The 24,863-nt window shown below is 40.5% G+C and overlaps 1 long non-coding RNA gene across 2 annotated transcripts; it reads right to left on the bottom strand.

Annotated features, from left to right (window-relative positions):
- Window positions 1-853: 853 nt before the first annotated feature.
- LOC117002163 lies at window positions 854-18,343 on the bottom strand. Of its 2 annotated transcripts, none has more exons than XR_004419226.1 (5): window positions 18,218-18,343; window positions 16,727-16,811; window positions 8,401-8,625; window positions 7,058-8,313; window positions 854-1,147 (listed from the first exon to the last, which is right to left on the bottom strand). It is a non-coding gene; the product is annotated as an uncharacterized LOC117002163 (long non-coding RNA). The 2 variants fall into 2 exon arrangements; XR_004419225.1 differs by having other exon boundaries at window positions 861-1,147; window positions 7,058-7,188; window positions 18,218-18,332.
- Window positions 18,344-24,863: the final 6,520 nt, after the last annotated feature.

The following is a 24,863-nucleotide window of genomic DNA, read 5'->3' as shown; positions in this document are numbered from 1 at the left end:
TACAATGATGAATGTTGTCAGCCTGGTCTTCGTGGCCCTGTGAGATCTGTTGTCTTCTCTGTGTTCTGTTAAAGATAAATAGAAGAGCAAGTCTTCTGGAAAGGTTTTGTTTCTCTGTCCCGCTCCATTGCATAATTGTGGGATTTTTTTATAGGTCTGCAGATTGAACTATGTTTAGAGCTATTGGAGGAAGCACCTTAAAAATGTTGTTACTGTGGCTTAAACCTTAACAAATACTATTTATTCCTTTGAAGAAGGAAACCTTTGGGTATGGAATGGACCTGGGGTAGTGAAAGGTCTTTGTTTTATAGCATTATTGTTTCTCTTGCATATGATGCTTTTACTTAAGTGGAGTGAGACGTTACTGGGTAGTGAACAGATACATCTGTTGGAGGAGATACAAGCAATATCTGCATCTTCAGGGTTAGAGAAAAATAATTCCTTATCTACAGTGGACTTTGTCTTAGGTTTTGTTTATATTTAAATAGAACTTTTCTGACTTTAGAGAATTGCATGAAGACTTTTCTTTGCCGTAATCAGCCCAGGCTGCCCTCCTGCGGGGTGTGATGTTCTCACCATGTGCTGCAGAGGCACGGGTACCCACAGCTGTGGTGAAATGTAGAACTCCTCTCACTGTTTTGTAATAAATAAATATAAGCACTCAGTGTTCTAACTTTGAGATGCCTCCACAGGTATTTCCCAAGAGGCTCTCACATGAGCACACAAGCCTTTTCCCGTGTGTATGGCAGGAGCAGCTGTAGGATCGGAGGGACCCGGAGGAGACCAAGGCCATTGCAGGGAGGTGCTGGTGGAGTGTCTGCTCTGCTGTCCTTTGTATCTCCCTCCCTGGCAGGTGTCTCCCTGGGAGCTGAGGCACCTCCCAAGGCAGGTTCCTCCTTTTCCTGCTGAAGGAGAAGGGGCAGGAGCGAGGCGTGCAGGATGTGCTGTCTCAGTGCGGACAGGAGGAGAGGAACCCTCCACCCTTCCTCTGCACAGCTCCTGCGTGGGGCAGGCTTCGTGTGCGACGTGCAGGGATGCTGCAGGCACAGCTCTGGGGAGCATCCTTCAGCTCCAGCTCTCTTCTGGCACCTGCATTGCTCAGGCCTCCTCCTTCCACATGCAAACCAGACAATTCTGAAGGGCAGCTCTGACAAAAAAACAGTAATGTCCCACAGGCTCTTTTGATGTTTCTACTTAATAGTTTTTGGTGCTGCTGAACTAATTAGATCCTTTTTGATTCATTTATACATTATTGAGGTTATATGGATCACAGTACAGCCTGCTTATTACCTCTGCATATGAAAGGCACTGTGTTATTAATGATGATAATGCTGATTTTTGTTGTGGTAAGATCTTGTTTGAAGTGGTTTAGTGCAATTTTTGTTTTAACAAGGTTACTATGGATTCTTCATCACCTTTCTTATTATATTTTTAAGTGAGGTACATGCATACATATATAAATAAGTACGTATCTTCTTTTTTAATACTGAAAGAAACCAGATTGCCCTAGATCTCCCTTTGGTTTTGACCTGTGTGAGTTCTGGAAGGATTCAGTTTTATAAATAGAGTGGGAAATATAGCCAGGCCATGATTTTTTAACGGGCTGATTTTAAAAAAAAATACATATACACAAACAGCAAATTCACCAAAGCAACTTCCTGTAGCATTTTAAAATAATAATAATTTTAACAGTTCAAAATGTTCAATCATTTCTTTTGAAAGTACAGTAATTTCACGATTATAAGCAACACCATTTTGACTAAAATTTTGGTCCGAACCCAAAGTGCGGCTTATAATCAGGTGCGGCTTATATATGGACAAAGAAGGAAAAGTTGCTGTTTTAGTTTGGAGGACAGGTGTCTGCTGAGAAAGGCAGGAGTTTCTCTTTGAAATGGAGAATGCAAACCCCCTCTCTCCAAATTATTATAATTTTGAAATCAAGGGGCTTTCAGGCAAAAATATGGGAATTAGGAATAACAGTTCTTTTCTAGGGAAATTAAAATAGAAATACAGTACTACAAAGAAACAAACTCCAAACCCTGACACAGTCAGAGTACAACCTGACACCGTCAGGCAGGGTGTTGGTAGCAGTCCCATTAAATGGTGATTGCAGTCCCCTTGCAGTGACAGATGTGGCTCAGTTGGAGCAGTGCTCCTGTACAAGGTGCAGTTTCCCTCTGGAGCTCCAGTGGTGATGTGGAGAAATCCGGTTTTCCTCTGGAGTCCAGTGGAGAAAGGGGCTCCCTTAGTGTTCCAAAACCTCTGTTTTTATCTTGGTAAGAAATGTTGGGCTCTTCCCCCTGGCTGGAGCAACTCCCAATGGGATGCAGTAATTTTATCAGTCCCACAGTGGGACTCAATGGCCATGAGCAGACAATGACTGGCTGGAGGAAGGATGGGTTGTGAAAAGATAAAGAACAATGCCTTGCCTGGTTTCAATGGATGGCCCATTAGCAAATTATCTGCCATTGAGATAAGGATCACTGTCCCCACCCTCAACAGATGGTGATAGAACAGATACCTTTTATCACACTCTGTATTGTAACCTGCGGCTTATAATCAGGTGCGGCTTATGTATGGACAAAAACCAAAAAGTTGCTGAAACCCAGAAGTGCGGCTTATAATCAGTGCGGCTTATAATCGTGAAATTACTGTACAACTCACACAAAAGGAGGCACACACTGCACCCTGGCCTCAGCTCAACTGTGTAGCTGTCAAAATCTCTGCTACTCATGTAATTAGCACAGCAAAGTCGAAAAGTTTTGATGCCAACAATCACAACTTGCAAAGTGTGTCATTTTTCTGAGCTGAAAAAGGTGGAGTCCCACTACTAAGTGTGAATATATGTATCTATTTTAAATGCTGTAGTGCCACATTTATAGACAATGTATATTTTGACAATTTATTTGGAATTTATTCCTATAGAATATTAATTCTGACACAAGACATTATCTCAGTAGGTGGATTCATGCTGCTTGTTTACTCTTTGGGCCAGAAAAAAATACAAAATGGATGAGTTTTCAGGGTGCACTTGCAGGTGAGAGGTCAGTGATTGTCACTTGGCACCCTGTTCCCAAATGCTTCCACACCATTTAAGTCAGCAGATGCTGTGACTATTTCAACATGGGCTTGCACAAGCATGAGATGTTTTCTGATGTGGAGTCTTGAGGGGGGAAAAAAAGTTTTAGGGTGCTTATATCACATATGTCAAAGACTACTGTAATAGTGCATTTAATAAAATGGTTAACTTATTTCTAAAGACATTATGCAATGCACATTTGTAGCCAAAAAAAACTGCTGTCCCCACACAAGAGAAGTAAGCTTGATTTTTAAATGTAATAATTTTTTAACAGGGAAGAAGCTACCACCTCTGTATTGTCTGTAAATTTGATACTATCTTGTGGTTGCTGCTTCAGCATAGGGAGGTCATTATTGATGTAATACAGCAGTTGGGTTTGAGTTTGAGATCAGAGCAATGTGTTTTCTGAGTCTAAAAAAGAGTAATTTCTGTAAGGCAACCAGTAAACCAACAGCAAAATGCTATTGGAAAGCAAGTACACTATTTAAGGGAACTTGCAAATGTAAAGCCATGTTATTTTTCAAAACTAAGAAAGAAAAAAAAAAAGACCCTGGGTCAGATAATTCCCTTCACTTTTTACCACAGGAAATGATCAAAGTAGCAGAAAATCTGCTCTTTTTGGCCAAACTTCTGTCAGAGACAGAAGGGGCTCAGCCAACACATGGTGTAGGCAGCCTTGCAGTGACGGGGGATGTGGCTGATGGGAAAGGAGGTGGGACCAGAGAAAATCTGTAGGGTAATACCTCTTATTAAACCCACAGGAATTTTCCTATTCTAGATAAAACAGTGGCTGATCCAATAAAGCAGAGCTCAGACAGCACGGGGTTTGTTTTGGGGCCGGCAGAAGCTCTGGGCGAGGACGTGGGGCTGGGAGTGCTGGGGATGCTCTGTGCTCAGCAGCTGGGCTGCTCTAGGGAGCCAGAGGTCTCTAGGGTGGCCCTAAGATGTGTAAGAAGTACAGGCACAACGTGTACCTGCCAGAACAGTTTGGTGGGAAATGAAGGGCTGCAGTTTTATCTCTCTTTGCTTTCTTCCCTATCGGGCTCTTTGCAGACTTCACAAGCAGAAGCAGATGGTAGGGGCCAGTACATTTTACTTCTTTGTTCTTGCTGCCTGTGAAAGGTGCCAGATGGGCAATGATAAAGATAGAAATTCTCTTCCTGTAGCCCAGGGATAGCGGAAAACACAGAGCTTCAAGGCTGCCCTATCCTCACAGAATCACCATAACATGTTTTTTTGGGCCCACTGTTTCACTCTTTGATTTTTTGCCAAGAACCTGACAGAAAATCCCAATAGCAACTTGACAGGGGCATTGAGGACCAGTTAAATATTTCCCATATGACACCAAACCACCACCAGGTTTGGATTGCTCACAAATGATCCAAAAAGTACATGGGCTAGGTATGACGTGCAGGGCCAGATCCTTCATATGAATAACTCAGAAAATGAAATACTGTATAATCAGGTGTTTACTTACTTGGGAATTAGAATTATCATATTTTTTATATGTAAGACTAGTTCAAAAGTATATTTAATTTACATAATTAGCAGCAGTACTCAGAACCATCTTCTTAATGAAGACAGACATTCTATAAACATAAAGAGCCTTGTCCATGACTTTAATTAAATACTAATGTTTTCCAAACTATGTTCAAATGTTAAGGGTTGTTTTTTGTGTGGCAAAGTAAGGAATTACATATTGATTTTCATTAATCTGAATATTTTCCTAGAGTTGGTTTTGTTGTACTGGAGTCCTTTGAACCTTAGAGGGTTTTTTATTTTGTTTTTTTAAAACCACGCAGAGTATGATGCTATATTCCAACAAGTCAAAAGCAGCATTTCAAGATTAATGCAGAGGTTCCTGGGGTCTTTTGTCAGCTTGCCAGGCTCTTGTTCCTGTTCTAACGTAATTCTTTATAATTTCCTTTTATGTTAATAAAGACTTCTTGTGGCTGTAAAAATTGAAGTTGTCTCACTCCATAGACAGCCTGGTTCTTATGTAGATACTATTTAGATTATTTAGAAATCCTGCTGGTTGCCAGATGGAGCTCTTCTGGGTTTTATGTTAAATGCTTGGAAAGCTAAATAGCTTGATTTTCCTCTCCTCCCTCCCTCAATAAAATAAATACTTGAAAAGTGATTACTAACAACTTGCTTAAATTCAATTTTAAAATCAAATTATTTTCAGGTGAAGTGACTGGAAGTATGAGATGGCTCAGAGTAGTTGGGTTTTGGTTTGACTTGCCTACTAAGATCTTAAACCAGCAGTTTTTCTCCAGTTTTGTTTGGGCAGCAGGAACCTGAACTTTAGTCTGGGGATAGAGAACACAGCCCTGAAGCCTGTTGGGCACTGGCACTGATGAACTTGCTTCATACTGAATGCACACCAGGTGTTCCCCCAGGTCCTGCAGAAGGTGCTTGGGAGGCACTGAGAGTCAATGTCCCACTAATCATAATTCTGTTGTTGTCAACTTTGAAAATGTCAAGAGAGCAATTCTGGCCCTCAGGGTTATGTTTTTAAGTACAGAGTAAGAAATTGCCCTTTCCCAGTCAATTTTTTGCAGTATGTATTGATCCTGTGTGGTTCACATTACATATAGGAAGTCTCTCAATTGGCTGTTCAGGTGCACTTTGGCCCCTGTTTGCATTCTGGACATGCACATGATGGGAAAAAGTGAGAAAAGTCATCTCGATCTGTATGTGCAGAGTGACAAATTACAGGCCCTGCAGCACTTCTGAATTGGCATGCAGTTAATGCTCTGGTCTTATTTAAATGCTTCAAATTTAGTCAATGTTTAAAAATTTACTTTCTGTTTAAAAATTTACTATGAAATCAATCTGTTCTGGCTATATTAGATTCACAGTTCAAAAACTTTATCCTCTTTCATCATCTTAAAGTAGTCATTGGTCTAAAACTCTTTAGTCTCTGAGCCTGGCTTAAAAAACAAAAGAAATTGAGCCCTGTATTTCAGTTTTAGTATTTTTGAAAGTTTTAAAGCTAATGAGCTGACCTATTTTTAAATTACAGAGCATGGAAGAATAGTGGGTGTATTCTTTTTCATGCTGAAGTGAGCTATTGTTTCTCTGCTCATAATTAAAAACTCACTTTTTAGAAACTCGCATAGGTCCTCGGCATTGCAAGAAAGTCTAAGTGAAACTGCCTGCATGAAATTTCCTTAATACTGAGTTTAGACATGGATTCATTCAGGATCTGTAATCTTGTCTTGTGCCTGGCATTGGAGGAGTTTGTCCAGCAGCCTGTAAAAGGAGCTGGTAACACGTGAGTGGCTGAAGAGCACTTGTTGAAGTGAGCACTACATGCTCCAGAGACACCAGCACTGTCTGAAACTCCAGATAGGTGCTGCTGGCTGGGCACTGCAGGCTGTGATACTCAAGAAATTACAGTGAAATACAGGGCTGAAAAACGCTGAGCAAGAAAGGCTCAAAGGGATGATACGATTTGGAGTTTGTAATGGGGAAAAAAGGAAAATATTTGGTCAGAACTGTAGGGGTATTTAGGGGCTTTGCTCCCACTGATTTTGTCTGGATATTTTGTGATGAACTTTGAATGCCTGTGGTTTTAAAATGAATCTAGGATGTTGGGTGGACTCTTAGAGAAACTCTAGGAAGCCAGGGAATTTGCAGTTAAGTACCAGCATGGGCCATAACTGTGCTCCTGCCATGCTGACCCTTCTGCAGGGGCTCCAGGCTCTGGTTATCCTTGCCCTGGCTGGCAGCAGGCCAGAGACCCAGCTCTAGCTCATGTGTCTTTTATGGCTGCCAGATGCCAGCATTGTGCATCTTACTTTCACATCAGAATCACAGATTTCACCTCTGTCCCTCCACCCTCTGCTCCTGGTGCAGCACCCAGCTGTGGAAAAGAGATCCCTTTGTACTCTGCACACTTTATCCCTGTGGAGGCCACGTGTATGAGGATAGATCCTGGTAACCAAGGGCCACATGGCATTAGGAACATACCTGTTCTCTCTGGGTGCAAATTCCAACCACCTCCATGCCATGCACATCCTCTCAAAATGTGTCTTGAAGAGCTGCCCCAGATCTGTGTTCCCTGGATCTGCATTTCAGGGTTTGTCAGAGCTGTAATGCTCCTCAGAAGGAAGGGTAATCTGCCTTAGGTATTTATGAGGTGATTTGAGTTGGGGGGGAGGCAGAGCAGCTGGGTAGTAGGTTGATGGTCAGCTTAAAGTTATAGCCCTTAAGGTGTCCTTTTGGGCTTTTGTATGGCATTTTCTGCTTCTGTTTTACCTAACTCTGCTGTTTGCTAACCTTGTGTATTGAGTTGATCTGCAGCTTTGAGTTCAGCAAGACAGAGGAGGCATCTGAATTTCCACTGCTCTCTTATATGTATTTATTGAAGAATCTCCTATAACTTTCCTATATTGGACCCTGAGGCTTCTTTTCTTGCCATGAGATTTTGTTTATGAAAATTACCTTTGGTTTCTCTCCAGCTGAAGAAAATAACTCCAAAGGAAACCCTATGTGGTGTATTTATCAAATTCCTTACCTATCTTCCTTTTATAGACAGTTTCAAGATAATTAGATGAAAATTACTTTATTTGAGAAAGTAATTTTACTCCTAAATATCAAAGTCACAGTCTGAAACTTGTGAGCATTTTCTTTTGTATGTGATTAAACCCACATCTGTTCATTGGATAGAACAGAGGAAGAGCCATGCTTTTCTGTCTTGGTATGTAAGACAACAAAAGACCAAATGTTCTTACTTGGTTCACTTTCCTGACTGTACTGTAGCACACAGAAATGTCTGGCTGCATCAACAGTGCTGGTTTGGACACTGAGTGTCCTTTGATTACAGGCCCAGCACTTTGCAGGCACTTGTTTTGGGGAAAAAGAAAAATATGGTGAAGCACCGTGGTAGTACATTATACTGTTCTGTATTAGGTTTGGTTTTGTTTAAAACAAGAAAGCTCAAATCAGAATTATGTGCCAATTCTTTATAAGATCCCACTCATTTGGCAAAGGAATTGAATTAATTACCTCTTGTTTTCTGTACTGTGTTATTACAGAAGGGAGAGCACATGCTGCACTTGTGAATGAAATAATTCACTCACATCTTTGAAGCCCTTGCTGTATTTTTCCCTTTTCCTTTGAAAATAATGGTGGTCTGTAGAAGACTTTCCCTGGATGATAAATACACTTTTGGAAATGTACAGTGGTGATCAGAAAGAAGTTTGAGTAAAACAGACTTCTAAAACCTAGAAACATTAGAAACATTATTAAAAAAGAGTCAAAGTACTTTTTAAAAGCTTTTCCCAAAGGCATTGCCTTAACCATAGTTTTACCTGGGTTGCTGTTACAGTCATTTACTGACTGTGGACATCTCCTCCCATGAGATGATTTTAGAAGATTGATGGGTTTCACTTATGGAAGATGCAGTTGCTCACTGGGTTTGAATCCTTTTTAAGACTGTGATCTCTGAGATGTTGCAGGTTCTTCCTTGTGAGACTGCATTTTACTGAAGTGATCTGGAGTTTCCATGAATCTCTGATGTCCAAGGAAAATCACTCCTGTCAAGAGAATAGAGCATAAAGAATGTTCACAGTACAGCTGTAGGAAAATGCTGTAAGATGGACACTTCTCTTTCAATAACTCTGAACTAGCCCCTCTACCTCAGGACTATTTATTCCAAAATTTAAAGAATTTAAACTGCCAAAAAATTTATGATCTACATGATTCACAAAAGCCTTCCTTCGTATTTTGCTCTTTTCAAAGTGTAACAGGTTAAATGTTTGGAGGGTTTATGCCAAAAAATAGCATTTTTTTTCTATCAATGGGGGAAAAGCAAACTGCTTTAGTTTTCAGAAGTGGGCTGCAAAACAGTATTTCTTTTACTCATTAAGATGCTCTGTAACTAAGTTATTCTACTTCTTACATGGTTCTAAAATATATTTTTACTGTTGATTTGCATTGACGTCCTAGAGTTTTATTTTAGAAAAGTTCTCAGCTTGTTTGTGTGCTTCAGTGATAGCAAATATGTGAATTTGTCCTCAGAATCAAATAGTCCTGGTTAGTGACAGAGTGAAATGATATTAAATTTATTTCTAAGGGAAAAAGCTAGCACTGAGCTGAAGTCAGATTGATGATAATTTCAATTTAGGAATTTTAAATGGTGCTGTATTTGTAGTAGAGTTTGAGGACTCCTGTGAGCCTGAAGCATATTATTTTCAAACTATTTAATTTTACCACTCCAGCAAGTACAGAATTCTCAGACCAGTTTTTAGGGGGGGAATTATAGCCCTTTAGAATGTGCTTAGCAAAATGTTCCTAGTTAGGTCTAGTTTGCAGAGTGAGTCCTACCTGCAGATATGAAATTGGGATGTACAGGTTTAACATGTTCTTAGAGAGGTTGTTGTAATGTTAGTGAAGAACTGCATTACCTGAGGTTTGGGTATTTTGACTTCAAAGAAATACAGAATCTTTTATTATTTATAAGCAACCCTTTAAATGATTTTTTTTTTTGAGATGAAAGCCCTAGAAGTGTTTTATTAAATACCTCACCCCTCTTGAGTTCCTGTCAAATAGTTCCATTGCTTATCTATTTATTTAATTATTTTTAAAGTACACAACACAGTACCCTGTGCAAATATGAAGCGTTGATGTTGGCAGCAAATCAGCTTCTGTTTTCAGTGGGGATACGGTTTATACCATGATTCTCTTCACTGGTTGAATTCTTTATTTCTACCATCTCCAGATAGACAGCAGATCTACCAAATTACTAGTAAATACTCATTAAATATTTACTAATTATTAAATTGCTAAAAACCTGCATCAGAACTAGAAGCTAGTTGAGAACTTCTGCTTGTAAGCAGGGACCTATATGGAAATACATTTGGTAATAAGGTAAGTGGTTGTCATCATTGTGCCTTGCAGTGATTTTGGGTCTCTGCATGTTCCAGCTGGGAAAGAAGGTGGAAACTTGTTTGGTCAAACAGTACAGCTCAGTTCTCAGGGAACAGAAAAGCCCTTGCAGAGTTAGCTTGGATGAGCTGATAAATAGGGAGCTGCAGCTTGCTGATAACTGAGGGGTTTGCAGAGCACATCGAGTCACAGGAACTCTTAAGGGCAGTTGGGCTCACAGTGAACCTTTCTTCTTCATCAGAACAAAAGCTGCATTGTCCAGCCCAGGCTGTCATGTATCTTCACCTTTGAGGACTGTGCCTTTTCTAGAAGCACAGATAAGAAACAATGCACCTGTTTCCCATGAGATATGTCCCAACAGCCATGACTTTTTTGTGGCTGTCTTGGTCCTGAGCATGGCACTAAGTAACACTGTCCAGTGATGCTTTATTTTTTTTTCTTGCTTTTTACACTGTCACTCACTTATTCCTTAGTGCACAGCAGACTAGAAGCCATAATTCACCCCTGTTTCTATTTCTTCTCTAATGCTTCCAAAGATCTCTTGTACTGACTTACAAAAACAGCTGGAGCTGCAACATCACTCCATTTTAAGCTCTGAATTTTGTTAGCCATTACATTGGTTCCACACGCTGCTTGGGTGGAGACATCAGTTAAAATTCCCAACACGGCCAGGAATTCCAGCTTTGTGTAAGTGGCGGTGACTTTCTGATTTTTAACTATGTTACACTAAAAAGGAGGATTTTTCCCAGAGCAATTTACCAAGAGAGGAAAAATGGAAATAGTGTTTGAGGATGACCTTCCACCCCAGTGATCTGGGGGTGATGGTGGCTGACGTCTGTTATTGCTCAGCTTCCCTGCTGTGGTTTTGCAGTAGTCGAGTGCTTTGTCATTGCTATTAAACAGAAAACTCCTGAGCTCACAAAACAGTTTGTGAGGGGCTTGGGAAATGGCAGAAGGGTTTATGAATGCAACTGCAGAACAAAGTTTAGCTGAAACAAACGTGGGTCCTATTTGAGCAGATTGGAATGCATTGATTCTAACAATTTCTTCAATCTGAAGTGCTATTCCTGTCCCCAAGATCCTGAGAAAGAAAGGAGAAAAAAAAAGAAGGGAATTACTTTGCAGCACTCCAGCATGGGAGCAGGAAAAGTGTTGTTTTGATTGTCTCCAAAAGAGAGGCAGTGCTGTAATTCTGTTTCGTTTTTGTCCACAGAACTTGAAAAGATTTTTCCTAGAAATGTGTAATGGGACTGTCAGAAAACAGACCCCTCCCCTTCCCAGTAGTTTCCTGCTGAAGTCATTTAAGGCCTCTCTCAGCTTTCATCTGTGTAGGCACTGAGAGCTCATGGGCCAAGATTTTTATTTTTTTTCAAAGGGAATACTAGCAAAACTGAAGCACTTTTAAAAAAGTCGTTAGGAACGAAAGTTGGAAGTTTCTCTGCATGTGAAGCTGGCTCTCCACTTAATCAGCTTCTCATTTCCGTTCTGTTTCCGCCAGTCCCAGTGAAGTGGCTGTAGGTGTTTTTCTTGTTTTAGGTATTGCTAAAAGCATGTGTGTGAGCTGCCCAAAGGGGCGGGGAGGGAAGCTGTTCCTTACTTCACTTCTGGGACTGTCTGTTCAGGGCTTTACACAGGAGGTGGCTTGGAAAGGCTCGTGAATTCCATTTACTGTGCACTCAGACCTGATGATCGCACTAGGCTGAGCACACAAAACCTGCTCTGCAGGCAACAGCCCTTATGCAGTAGCTATTTAGAAAAAAAATCCCTTTGTGGAACTGGCAGATAGCCTGCATTTGCGAAGATGGGAATTTTTGTTGGTTATATATACTATGTTTAACGCAATGATCAAGGCAATGTGCTCTTAGAAGAAACCATTACTACTCTGAATAAATGGATGCTACTCAGCCTGCATTTCCTGGTTGGACTGAATTCAAGCCTCCCATTCTGAAATGGATAGCTTTTTTGGATCGCATTCACTTGTCTCTCAGACAGATCTGTGCTGTGGATTTGTTCCTTAGATGAATGATACACATTTCATCCGGTTTCTTTCAAGTTGAATTCTGCCTGGCACAAGAATGATAAATGTTTTTTCCTTTCTCCTTCTGTTCAGAAGACCATGTTGTATTGTGAAAGATGAACTTCATTCCCAAGAGAGATGAACTGTGTTCAGAGGTGGATTTACTGGTGCAAGTTTGTAAAGCCACAGCAGTGCCATGGGCACCTCATCAGACAGACATACATTGGGGTAGTCTTGAGCCTTAGTCACACTGCAACTATCAGCTCTTCTGTAAAATTTAATTGGAAGTTATGTGTCCTTAAAGCCTAGAGGAGTCTTCTCTCTAGGGAGTGAATTTCCCTACTTTGTTTTACTGTTAGTCTTTGGGGGTAGTACAGTATACAAATATAATATACAAGTATTTCAGCCTTGGAGCATGAAGAGCTTCCTGATGTTAGCTGGTTATTATAAATTACATATGCATTGAAGAGAAGAAAATACTAGTATTTAAGTAGGCCACCAGCATGCTGTGGATGCAATCCATTGCATTCATATGACATTTAAAGTGCGTATTCGCATTTGCTATGAAATTGTGCTTACCTAATGTGTAATTTTTGGGCTTTCCTTGATCCAGTGGATAAAGAAACTCCGTGAGTTGAGTACAGCCTAAAGAACAAATTTATTGCTTTGAATTAAACTCCTTATCACTTCCCAGGATCACATTTGGGACTGCTGAACTAAGCAGTACACTTGGAGAAAAACTAAAATTCACTCCCAGAATTTGACCCTTATCCTGCAGTGCTGGCAAGCCCTGAGCATTACCTGTCCCTGTCACCTCCCCACATCCCATCTGTCCTTGTGACAAGATCATAAGTTTGAGTCCAGCCAGACAAGATGTTCTGTGGCCTTTTTGATGAGGGCTGATGTGAAGTGAGAACAAGTTTTAGACAGTTTGGATTCAGATGTCTGCAAGGGCCACCTGGAAAAGAGAAGTTATGGCTCAAGAGCTGTTTCTAGGAGTGGCCATCTCAGGTACAATTTAAGCAAACCTGCTTAATTTGCTATGGTTCTACTTGTGCTGAAAGCTTACCCAGCCTTTCCCAAGGCTTTAGATCTTTACCTGCTTGCTAAGATATTTTTGTTTGTCTGTCTTATTACTGGAATCATTCTTGTTGCTTAACTACAGTGTTGGCAAAAGTTCTTGTCATACTGAAAAAAAGATTTGAACTGAATCCAAAGACTGTGGAGTTGGTGCAGCTGTATGATAGGGAAGAGCTGGCACATGCTTTCTAAGATTTGAACTATTAACCATATATTCAAGGAAACGGCATCAGAAATGTCTATTTCGGGTGGTGACTGATAATTTTTACCAAGAGCAGCTTTTGATTTTTATGATAATTTCTTCTGTCAAGAGGCTAAGACTCGCCAACCCTACTTTTGTGAGTTAGCAATGGTAATTAGAGATGCATGGTCTACTTTACTGTGATATGTACATACACTGGTAAAGATTGATACTGGGAAAGTTGTCACTCAGAAGCCAATCTGCCCAAATGTCTTTCTGCTGTTTGGCCCCTTTTGTCACGAATGGCACCAGTCACCACAAGCCACCGGGGGTGACCTAATGACCAGTCACCACTAGTCACCACCTAGTCTCAGGGCAGCAGCATTTCTTACAGAATTCCCTTCTGTGAAAGCCCTTCTAAGAATCAGCAGAACAGCTGGCTCAGTTACTGAGACATACAATGCACAGGGGTGACAAAAACTGCACAAGCAGTGTAAGCCCTCCTTGTGAGGAACAGAACAGTCAGAGTTGCTGGCAGAAAGTGATAAGAGTGTCAGTGACTGGGGAGGATTGGGTGTGTTCAGTGAGGGGAATAGTGTTTGTTTAGGTTTTTTCTCCTGGGACTTCTTTACTATATCAAGCACGTTTGGGAACTTTCTTTTCCCCCAGTGATCTGAGATGTGAACTGGACAGTGTGTACGATCTGAGAGAACAAGACTTAGCAATGCTTCAGAAAAAGCAGTTGCATATCCATAATGACAGCTTTGTTTCTGGGTGCCTGTGCAGACTCAGTTTTTGTTTGCTGACTTTCTTTCAGCTTCAAATACACAAGAAGATGCCTGTTGGGGCTGAGAAACTTGCAGATAGACAGAACTGTAGAGTAAAATGGAGCTGAAACCAGCCCTATCTGGGGAGTCCCTATGTGTGCTGTATCAGAGGGACCAGCTGGGGTCTGACACCATTATGAAACCCACATTACTTTCCACCTGACTGTAAGCTCAGTGTGCATGCCCTGTCCAGCAAAATGGAGAGATGCTCGTCTCCTTTTTACTCAGTGTCTGTGGGAAGGTCATTTACAACAGCATTGCCTAGTCACTTTTTCACAAGCCCATTTAAAAGGCATTTGCTGTACGTAAACTGCTCCAAGATGAGAAGTAGACACAAAGGGACAGACTTGTACAAGTTGCTATTCAGAAATCTTGAAACATAAAAATGCATAGCTCTGAAGGAAAAGGCCAAGACCCTGAAAATAACTGGCCAGGGTAATGGAAATTGTCAAAAGAACGATTGGGAGCAGCCACAACCATTGCCAAAATCATTACATTCATCAAGCTGAAAAGTGAGCCTGGTGGTAGCAGTATGTCCAGGTGGCCAAGGAATCCAAGGAATATTGGTAATCCATCCATTTCCCTGGGTGGAATCTTGTCCTCACCAGCTCAGGGGGACACTCCAGAGGGGCTCCCAAGATGCCAGGCACTGAGCTGCTCTCTGAGCAGGACTCAGGCTCCTCAGCTGTCAGAGAGTGGCTGAGGAAGCCACAGGTCCAGGGGAGCTCTGTGTGCAGAGGGATCTTGGTGTTAATTTGGCTGGTACAGAGCCCCTGCAGACCCTGTGTTCCAGTGCCTGAGAACTGTGTGTGCTGCCAGAGGGCTGGGTGCATGCCAGCAATTAGGGACACCAGCAGGTCTCTGCAAACTGATGTAGAGCCTTGTGCAGCTCTCCTTGCAACACTGCTTTTCCCAGCAGAGTATGATTGCTGTAACGTGGAAGGGAGCTTTGCTCTACACATGCTAAGTACCCTTATCTCTCAAGTGTCCTAACTAACATAATTAGATTAAACTAAGAGGAATTTGGCCTAATCTTGTCTCTGTCTCAGATTCTGCCACTCCTTTTCAGACCCAGAGAAAAGATTGAGCCCAAAAGCCTGCCTGTTCTTTCCAATTATATTAACTGGCCTATAAAAAGATTTTTTTGTTTATGTTCTTTTTCTACAAACTCTGTTTTGTTCTTGCTAGAATACAATTGTTAGTTCCATCCTGGAATGATTGGCATGTATGTAAATTGGAATAAAAGGATCTGATCTGAACTGTTAACTAAGTTAAAAAAAAAAAAAAACAAAGCAAAGCTATGCATTAGTGTAAGAAAGCTATCGTTAAAGGGGCAGTGGTTTTTAATACAATTAAAAGTCAAATGTTATGATTACCATAATATTAAGTCATTCTCCCCACAATTCACCTGTCCTCTTAATTAGGACAAATAAAAAAGCATCTACTTTATTTTTAGACAAAACTGTGGCTATTTAATGTCTAGCTCATTTTAAAAACTACTAGCAAGGTGGAGCCAACAGCCAGTGGCATTACAACAAAACCCACGTTTTGTTTTTTTGTTTGTAACCTTTTCTATGATATTACATTATGATTTCTTTTTTACACTGACCAGCATCCTCATATACAACTGCAAAGACTTGATGTGGTAAAAGCAAACACTAGAATAATTGAAACTATCCTAGATGTCCCCTTGCAGTACATCAGCACTATGAAGTGTGTGTCACCTCCATCAGCAAACTAAAGGTGTCAGGGACAGGGACATCTTCTTGCTTCTCCTATTTAAGTAAACATTTAGAAGACAAAAACCCTCCTCTCAAGTATGGAGCTGAAATGTGCTACAGAATGATTCACATCAAATAAATAAATGCTTTTCAATTGCAATCATTCCCTATTGAGTTGAAGTGGTATTATGCTGTTTTAATCTCATCAGTTCCAGAAAGCACACACAAATGAAAAGAAGTGATTTTAACACTGTAGGAGGGGGAATAGCAGCTTGTGCAGAGCATCCAGCCAAAGGAAGAGGAATAATTTTACAATGACTGACCTCAATTCTATGCCAGTTTACAAATTCCACTACAATTAATGTCATTATAATTTTTCTACTTCATTCCTGAAAAATTAACCCTGCATGGTAACCTATCATTCTTTAACCTATCCGCAGTTTCCACACTTTTTGCCACAGATGAATTTAAAACACTTATAACCATTTCCCAGTTCCATCTGACTGCCACTCCTGCCCATCTTCACAGGGAAATTCATCTTCTGCTGCCATCTGCAACAACAATCAACCTTAGAGGGTATCAACGAACACAGACAACAACCTTTTGAAATGTTCCTTTTGGGCTCAAACGCACACACAGAGGAGCACTCCCTGCCTAATGCTGAACACAACCACCTCTTTGGTGAGCAGCATAAGTAATATGACAGCTTGTAGCAACACTAAATAATCATCTACTTAGCCTAGAGCAAAAAATTGAAGCAGTGGGAATGTATAACATTTGAATCAGCATTTGTTGAGGAAACATTTCTCTTGTGACACAGATACCTTATTGACTGCAAACACACAGAAAATTCATAGTGCAGTACCTAAAGCTGGTAAATTCAGCAAAAATTACTTCAGTACTCTTGAGTCTTGTTGATAGTACCTGTGCACTTTTGGAAAGATTTCTTCTTACAAACACCAGACTTCTTTGGGAAATTTTTTCATTTGTACAACAGGAAGCTCCAGTCCTGCAAAAATATAATATTCTCATGAGATTACAGTTGGAGACCCTGCAATCAATAGGCATTACACTAATTTGTCATGTACAGCTAAATGTTCTGCTTGAATGAATCCCTTCCTCTTTAGACTCAGCTCTGCACTGCAAACATTTGGTTTGAGGACTGAATTTGTTCTTTCTTTTAGTGCTTCAATACTCCCAGAGAGCTGAGGGCTGATGCTCCTCTTCATGTGGAATCTAATTTCCCAAGGTGTCTATTGATTTGAACAGGATCATTTGGTATTAGACAATCCATGGAGATGTTACAGATAGCATTTATGAGGTTTGTCTATGCTGAAAAACAGTTCTGCCAAGGACTTTGCTCATTAAAATAGCAGTGAAAAGCAAATCTTTGTGACACCTGAGTGCATTTAAATCAGGTTTTCCAGTATTCTTAACTAACAGTGAAAAATATGTAGGTGATTTTCCTATGCTATTGGTAATAACACAAAGGTGTATTTCTAGCATCATTTAGAGGTCAGTTTTTCATTGGTTTTGGAATGTCCTTAATAGAGAAAAACAAACAACAAAATCTCTATTTTCCCAGTGGTGCTCATTACAGATGCAGACTTGTCAAATTGCCACTACACTGCAGAAAGGTACACAAATCAAAAGCCTTCACATACTGAAAATTTTAATAATTTGGCAAGCATAATATAAAATTCATATAGCTGAGAAAAGAGAGTAGGCACCAAAAGAATGGAAATATCTTGTTGGTTTGAGGGCTTGTTATTATAAGAACATTGTCTTGAAATATTATTCATAGATACTGCCAAGTTAGCTGAATTCAGCCCTACCACCATAGCTGCCTTCTTCTTGGAAAAAACTATGTGCTAAGCCATGGTAATTAACTAAAAATTTTTTGTTGTTAATTTGAAAACTGCACAGAGCTAATTGCAATTGTAAACATTCACACCAAACTGTTTAATTCTGTAAGAAAAAATATATATAAAATTAGCAGTGTTGAAAAGTCTAAACAGATCTACTTTGATAGTAGCCAACTGCTCACTAGTAAATATGCTCCACCTCTCTACTAGGAAACAGCAGATGAATTCTTGCAATTCTCTCTGTAACTCTGATCCAAGTCCTTCTGAAGCCAGTGGAATGATTTATATTAAAACAGCTTATTAGATCTTCATTTTACGTGTTTGTCTCACTGAGATGAGTGCTTATGTCATCTTGGTATTTCAGAGCTTCCAAACTCAACTCTACAGTTTGTCAAGAGCTGGTTTTTCTCTTGAAACTGAGGTAGTATATTAAAGAGAGCACTGCTGGATAGCAACAGACTGGTTGTTACTGGTCCATGGCAAGATACCAAATTGTATCAATGCTAAGAATATAATTTAAATATATTTTGAGAGAAAAAGTCGTACTGACCACACAAAATGTCCTTAGGTGACACCCATAATGAAGAAGTCACTTCTGATAGGCAGTTCTTGCTCTTGCAGGTGTACTCTCACAAGGCTGGGAAAGTCTTTATTTTTGGGGGTTTCCATGGTAATGCTGGCAGTCCTAAATGGAAACAAAAATATTTAAAAGGAGATGTTAAAAAAAAAAGCATGATTCCAATGTGACTGAAGTTTGTATTTTTCTAAGAGTAAAAAGAAGAAATGTTGTAGTTGGGTTTAAAAGTTCTATATAAATTAAATCCCAAAACAAATTCAGACACATTTTTACAAACTCTTTTGGGTTTGGCATCATAAAACACTCTTTAGGAATGGCCTTTTAAGAATCTGGAAAAACAAAGTGACTCTTCTGACTCTTTTCATGTTTTATCTGAACCAGGCAGCCGTTTTCTACAACCTGAATTTCCATACAATCAAAATAATCCTAGCAAGGGTGAAAATGCTTCTCCAAAAGTATATAACACAAAAGTCTAAGCAGATTTCATTGATTTTTAGAAACAGTCTTTAGGTATTTTGAATGATTGAAGTGAAACTTAGGCTACCATCTTAAAAAGAAGTCTGAGACACTGGAGAGATTTTTAGATTTACTTTTTGCTGGTGACAGTGAAACCCTGTGAGTGACAGGGCAGAGCTCAGTGAGTGCTCCCTGCCATGCCCTGCCATCCCCCAGCCCCTGCCATGTTCCAGGGCGGAGGCTCTGGAGCTGTCACCAGCTCTGCCCTGGAGAGAAGGGCAGAGTGACACACAGCACACCTGGGAGGGCAGTCCTGGCTCGGCATCAGCAGCCCTGGGCAGGTGGCACAGATCCCCAAAGACCTCAGGAGGGACAAGGGAAGCCTCCTCCTCCTCCTCCTCCTCCTCCTCCTCCTCTCTGCTCTCGCAGCAGGCTGGGAAGGAACATGTCTCACTCACTTCAGGCAGTGCAGGGACCTGCTGGCACTGCTATTTATACACCCTGCTTGAAAAAGAACACTGGAGAATGCCTCTGCTATAAGGTCCTAGCTGTAAAAAAAACCCCCAACAATTTCACATCTGTGAAAATTTCCAAAAATTGCTTTCCTCAGGGTAGAAGCCGGATATATATTTGTTGAATCAGGCTCTTGATTAGGTAGGACACAAAGGGCTTTCTCCCCCTGCAATACTTCCTGCCCAACGACAGTGTTCCCCCTGCTAACCCTGGGAACATTTCATGGGGGACAGTTTTTGGTTATTATTTATTTCCACAAAGATTTATTTCCACTAGCAATCAGCAATCTGAGACCTTTTCTTCCCCCTTCCCCCTTCCCCCGTTTCAATTTCAGGGTTTTTTTCAGGCCAAATTTCTTCCCACTTACTTGGTCTGGTCTTTTCATTAAAATAAGTTCTTCCAATGACCCCCAATCATTTGCCCTTCCTGTCCATTCTTGGTTATGCCAAAGCTGTTAGTTCACAACAGGAAACCAATAGCTTGTGCTATCAGGAGACATTTCCTTCACAGGCACAAAATGTCAGAATACTAATTTCAAGCAAGGCTTCACCCATTTCCTGTGAATGGAGGGAAGTTTTATCCCAGCCCCTCAGAGCTCTTTGTTTCCCTCCCTTCGTGATGTAATGCTTTCTACATAGGGAGGATGGATCATTTTCCCTTACCAGCACTGAACTCAATGTCCTGTGTCAAGTTTGGATACAGCTCTTCAGGAATAAAACATGTAACATTTACAAATAATAAAAAGTTAAGCTCTAGTTTATACTTGTGGAGTCTCTTTTAAAAAATAAACTCAACTGTTGGTGTCTGGAAAATAGTGATAATGAAAACACAGAGGATAAATAAAGTCTGGTTTATAAAATGTTTTACTTGCAGGCTATTTAGCACTACAACTCTAACTCCTGAGTATCCTCCCAGCAGGTAGGAGAGCCCACCTGGGATCAGCTCTTGCTCAGCACCAGAATGTTCCAGGCTGAAGTGTCCATTGTGGCACAGCATTTACAAAAAAACTGCAGATTGATAAACTGAATCATCAGTTAAGCACTCCTTAGTTTTGTCCCTATATAGCAAAACAGGCATTGACTAAATAGTGAAGAGTGACTGGCATTTTAAAGTGCTACAATACATCAAAGCCTTATTATAAGTGCAATGCTAAATTGCAAAAAAACGGAATATCAAGCTCTTCATGTTAGCTCTTCAGTGCTGAAATATTTAGGATGCAAAATTTAGTCAACAACTCTGTCAGGCTATTCTTTAAAAATGAAGGCATAGAAAATGCTTTATGGGAGCTACTTTTTGCCATTGAGCCCTAATGTGTTTCTAAACTTATTTTTGTTAAATTATGCAAACTGGAATCAGAATATATATTTTATTTGATTTTCTACTTTTTAAAAACAAGCTTTATAAGGGCTTGAAATTATGATTTCTTTACATCATATGATTTTTTTTCCTCTGTTGAGGGAAGCAAGAAAGCTTAAAAGGAGAATTTTTCAGAGTCTGAGAACCTTAAAAATAGCTCTTGCCACACTTGTTTTTATAGTGCAGTCTTAATTACAACATTTTCTGTCACACAAAAACCATAATAAATCTCCCCATTATTCTGAAGACAATAAAATTTTTATTACATTTGTGCCTCTCTGTAACTTGAAATGTTCAAGTCAACATGAAATGCTACATCTCTTTTTCTAATTCACTTCTTCCCATCAGAAGACAGAGCAGAGTGCAGTTGCTGTTTTCATCCCTCCCTTCACCAGCACTGCCTGCATGTCCTGCTGCCTGCCTGCTCAGCTGGGATGCTGCAGGAGGCAGGCACCTTCCTCCTCACACATTCTAGTCATGTTTGTGCTAGCTAAATAAACTGATTTAACACCTCTGCACAAGGAGCTGTGTTTAAGACAGCAGCTTTGTGTTTCTACATCTCTTGCTTGAAAGGCAGGAATGCAATTTTCTTGCTGCAGACTGGCAGAACCTTTGCATTTTGTGTTTTCCAGTCCATTTCCAAAAGTGCATTTGTCAGTTATGGACCCAGGAGCAGATTTCACCCACCCTGACCACCTCCAGTCCTCACTTTCCCCATCAGTGACTATAAGATGTGAGACAGGGTTAATCTCTTTGTTTCAGAGGAACTATAAAGATGAATTTTGTTTCATTTTACTTTGGGGCTGAGGAAAGCATTTCCTTCTCAATGTCTTTGACAGATCAGAAAAGTGTTTCTCAAGCAAAAAATAATCTGTAAGATATCATTCAGTCCTTTATCCAATTGTTAAACTTTGAACATGGACATCTTGTTGAAAACCTCCTTTGAAGGTGATACCTCAAGGCTATTGCTGCATTTTGCTCTTCTTTCTTTTCCCCTCAAATTTTGAATCCCCTTTCATCTGGCCATGTAAGTAAGACTAAGTTACATTTAATTGTGTACTAAAACCTCAGGTAGTTGTTCATTCAGTTTGTGAGGTCAAATCTGGAAACTCTTTTTTTGTTCTGGCCATCTACCTCCAAAGCAGAATAGCAGGTGAGCTGGAAAAAGCACTGCAAACACCAATGCCCAGAGACACCAGCTCCTGTAAGGCTGGACATGCTGAATGTGCCTAGCTGTGCTTAATGGCAAGAAAAGCTAATGGCAGTGTTATTCTATTGGCTATTAGAAAAATACAAATGCCAAGGTATAACCATGCATACTTAAAACAACAAAAAAATCAGGCCAATTGTGAGAGAAAGCTTCCTGTCAATCCCACGTTTTAACACTACGAAAAGATCTTTTATAGCAACTGTGGGAACACAATGTCCTTTTCAGCTTGTAAAACTACATTTGCAAAGCACTCTGAAAAGGTCTGTGGGTAATACCACAAACTGTCAAGAAGTGACATCTTTCTTCCTATTATTAACTTGTATAATGCTGTATGTACTCGAGTAAACTTCCCCAAAAATCCTACATGAATGGGAGTTTGTGCAGAGTATTTCTGTTTTGCTATGGAATAAATCACAGAACTCTGTCCATCTATCAAAACACATGAGAAAATAATGCTTAATCCTAATTCTCTATCTGGTGAGCTGAGAGTTGGAAAAACTAGGAAACTTAATTAAGGCACAGAGAAAGAAGCAGCTCAGTCTGTTAGCCATTAACTGCAACTGCACATGCCAGCTTTTGGGACACATCACACAGTGCTAATGTGCAGAATGTTCTGGAATTCCCTATATAATACATATCCAAATTGTCAGAGCTGTCTAGTGCCCTCACTGCAGCTGCAGTGATGCTATCTGACATGGCTGGAGGGGAAGGGAACAGAGGTGCTGCAGACAAGGCTGTGCCAGTAGCTGGGAATGATCAAATGTCCCTGCTAAACTCACAGAGCTACAAAAGGAGCTAATAGCTGACATTTTTAACACTGGAATTTTCAGGCAAGTAAAATCATAATTTTATCAGAATAGTGATATCAACATTGTATCATATATAACTCTTGGCTTAAAAGTCCTGGTAGACACCAGAGCAGTCCTGGAAACTAGATACCTTTAAAATCCATGTCCCTTAAATAGGTTAAATCCTTCTAACACCTTTCATGGCAACATTTCTTCTGCTTGGAGCTCAGGTTCTCATTATGTTTGACATTTTATTTCCACTATTGAGTTGTCTTTTCCTTGTTTTTGCTCACTCATGGGGCATACTGGGCAGCCTACAAAAAGTAATTTGAATGTTTTAAACTAGACTAATATATTTTGACTGTATCCTCTCTGACACAGAGGACTGTAATGCAGCCAGCTGTTCATTGTTACTATGTTAAACAAAGTAAAACTCCCTTGTGGCATTCCATATGCTAACAAATGATGTAATGAAATTCTGGTCATGTGAAAATTCTATCATTATACCACCCAGCATCCCCCATGAGCACTCAGAGGGAACAGGCTTGCCTGAAAAGCCCCATTAACACATTGTCTTTTGGTTTAACCTGCTGTGCTGCTTGTTTTCTGTGTGCTACATGCCCCAGCAGTAAATGCACGCTCTTCTCTGCATTGGTGAAAAGGTGCACAAGACAAAGACAGAAAACTTAGTTAAAATTATGTTAACTTTGTTAACTTCTGTAAACACAGAGTGTGAGGAGCTGATTGCAAGAAATGTGATCTACAAGTGGAAGGTGGGACTGCTCAGGTGGGCAAAGATAGAGAAGGAGGGAGAGAAAGCCATGCAGGGAGAGAAGGAAGATGCATCCTCTAAGAGACCTTGGTGAAGTCAATTTAAGCAGCTTGTTCTTCCTCCCTCCCTCCTTCCTTCCCTGCCTCCTTCCCTGCCTCGATAAATGTTGTACCATTCCAGTGATCTGGTTTCTAACACAAGCCCACACACAGTTGTAGGATCACAGCTAAAGAAATAAAGAAATGTTGAGTGGGAGTGAGACCAAATGCCAACTGTTAAAGTTTTACATCAACACTGAAACCAGCTTTCATAGAGCCTGAACGTGTGAAAAAAGAAGCAAGGATAAGAATGAAGGAAAAGAAGTAGATGAGTTTTACCTCAGAAAATGTGGCTACAATTAGAAATTTTAACCTTGATTTAGGTGATTCTGGGGCACCTCTGTAACTTATTCACATGAACCAGGGTGGCAAGAGGTACAGCTCAAATGGGCAGGAGGCAGCTGGGGAAGCAGGAAAGGAGATAAAAGCAAGCACAATGTTTTTATCAGGCATATTTTCAGACAACAGAAACCAAATAATAGCAAACTAAATTTAAACTTTTAGAAGTTGCAGAAGAGTGCTCAGTTCTTCAAAGTAAAATTGGTATGTGGGGTACCATCCAGCTAGTGACATGCTGCACAGGGGAATTAGTTGTGGAGCTGAGTCCCCTAAATTGGCCAATCAGCTATGGAAATTGGGCACTGCAACACAACTCTGAATTCCCTGGAGATGTACAAAGCAATAGCCCTGTGAATGATGCACTTCCATTAGATTTAGAACATGTACCTCTTGCCCTCTCTTCAGAGCCCATCCAACACACTTTTGGTGAGCAGCAGATGCTGTCTGGAAAGCAGTGAGGTGGAAAGGGGAAGGTTTTGGGCTAGCAGGGGAGCTGGGGAGAAAAGGACTGAGAGCAGCCATTCCTAGTAAGCAGTGGGGCTTCCAGGGCAATTCTGCACGATGCTGGGCTTTTTGATCATCAGAATAGGATCTCTAGAGCAAAACCAGGAGCATTGCAGCATTCCTGACTGTTGGATGGCAGTCTCTTTTGTTGGAAACAAAGATATTGGGAGATCTTCAGCTCCTCCCATTTCATGACCATAATTCAGCACTGCTAGCAACAGTGAGGGCTGATTTCTCTGGTGGGAAGGATGTGAGTTTGTTTCTGTGAGTTTGTGAGTTTGTCAAAATGAAAGGCAAAAATAAATTGAAGCATTTACAGAGACTAAAAAGTTTGAAATTAGAAGAAACCCTAAGCATGTATGAAGAAGCAAGGCTTTGTGTCCCAGAAGGCAGAACTGTGTGAGAGTTACCTCTGTTCTCCTGCAGCAGGGCTGCACAGCCCAGAGCATCACCACACAGAGGTAGCAGCACATGACAATTAGCTTTATGCAAAGCCCCACTGGCACAGCAGTACTGGTTCAGGCTCTGGAGGAAACTTGCTTGTAGCCAAAACAGGTGTCTCTACTGTGCAGTGCAGACATAG

This window comes from Catharus ustulatus, chromosome 12 (genome assembly GCF_009819885.2).
Source record: "Catharus ustulatus isolate bCatUst1 chromosome 12, bCatUst1.pri.v2, whole genome shotgun sequence".
Taxonomy (NCBI): Eukaryota; Metazoa; Chordata; class Aves; order Passeriformes; family Turdidae; genus Catharus; species Catharus ustulatus.
This window is presented reverse-complemented; position numbering and strand designations above follow the sequence as displayed.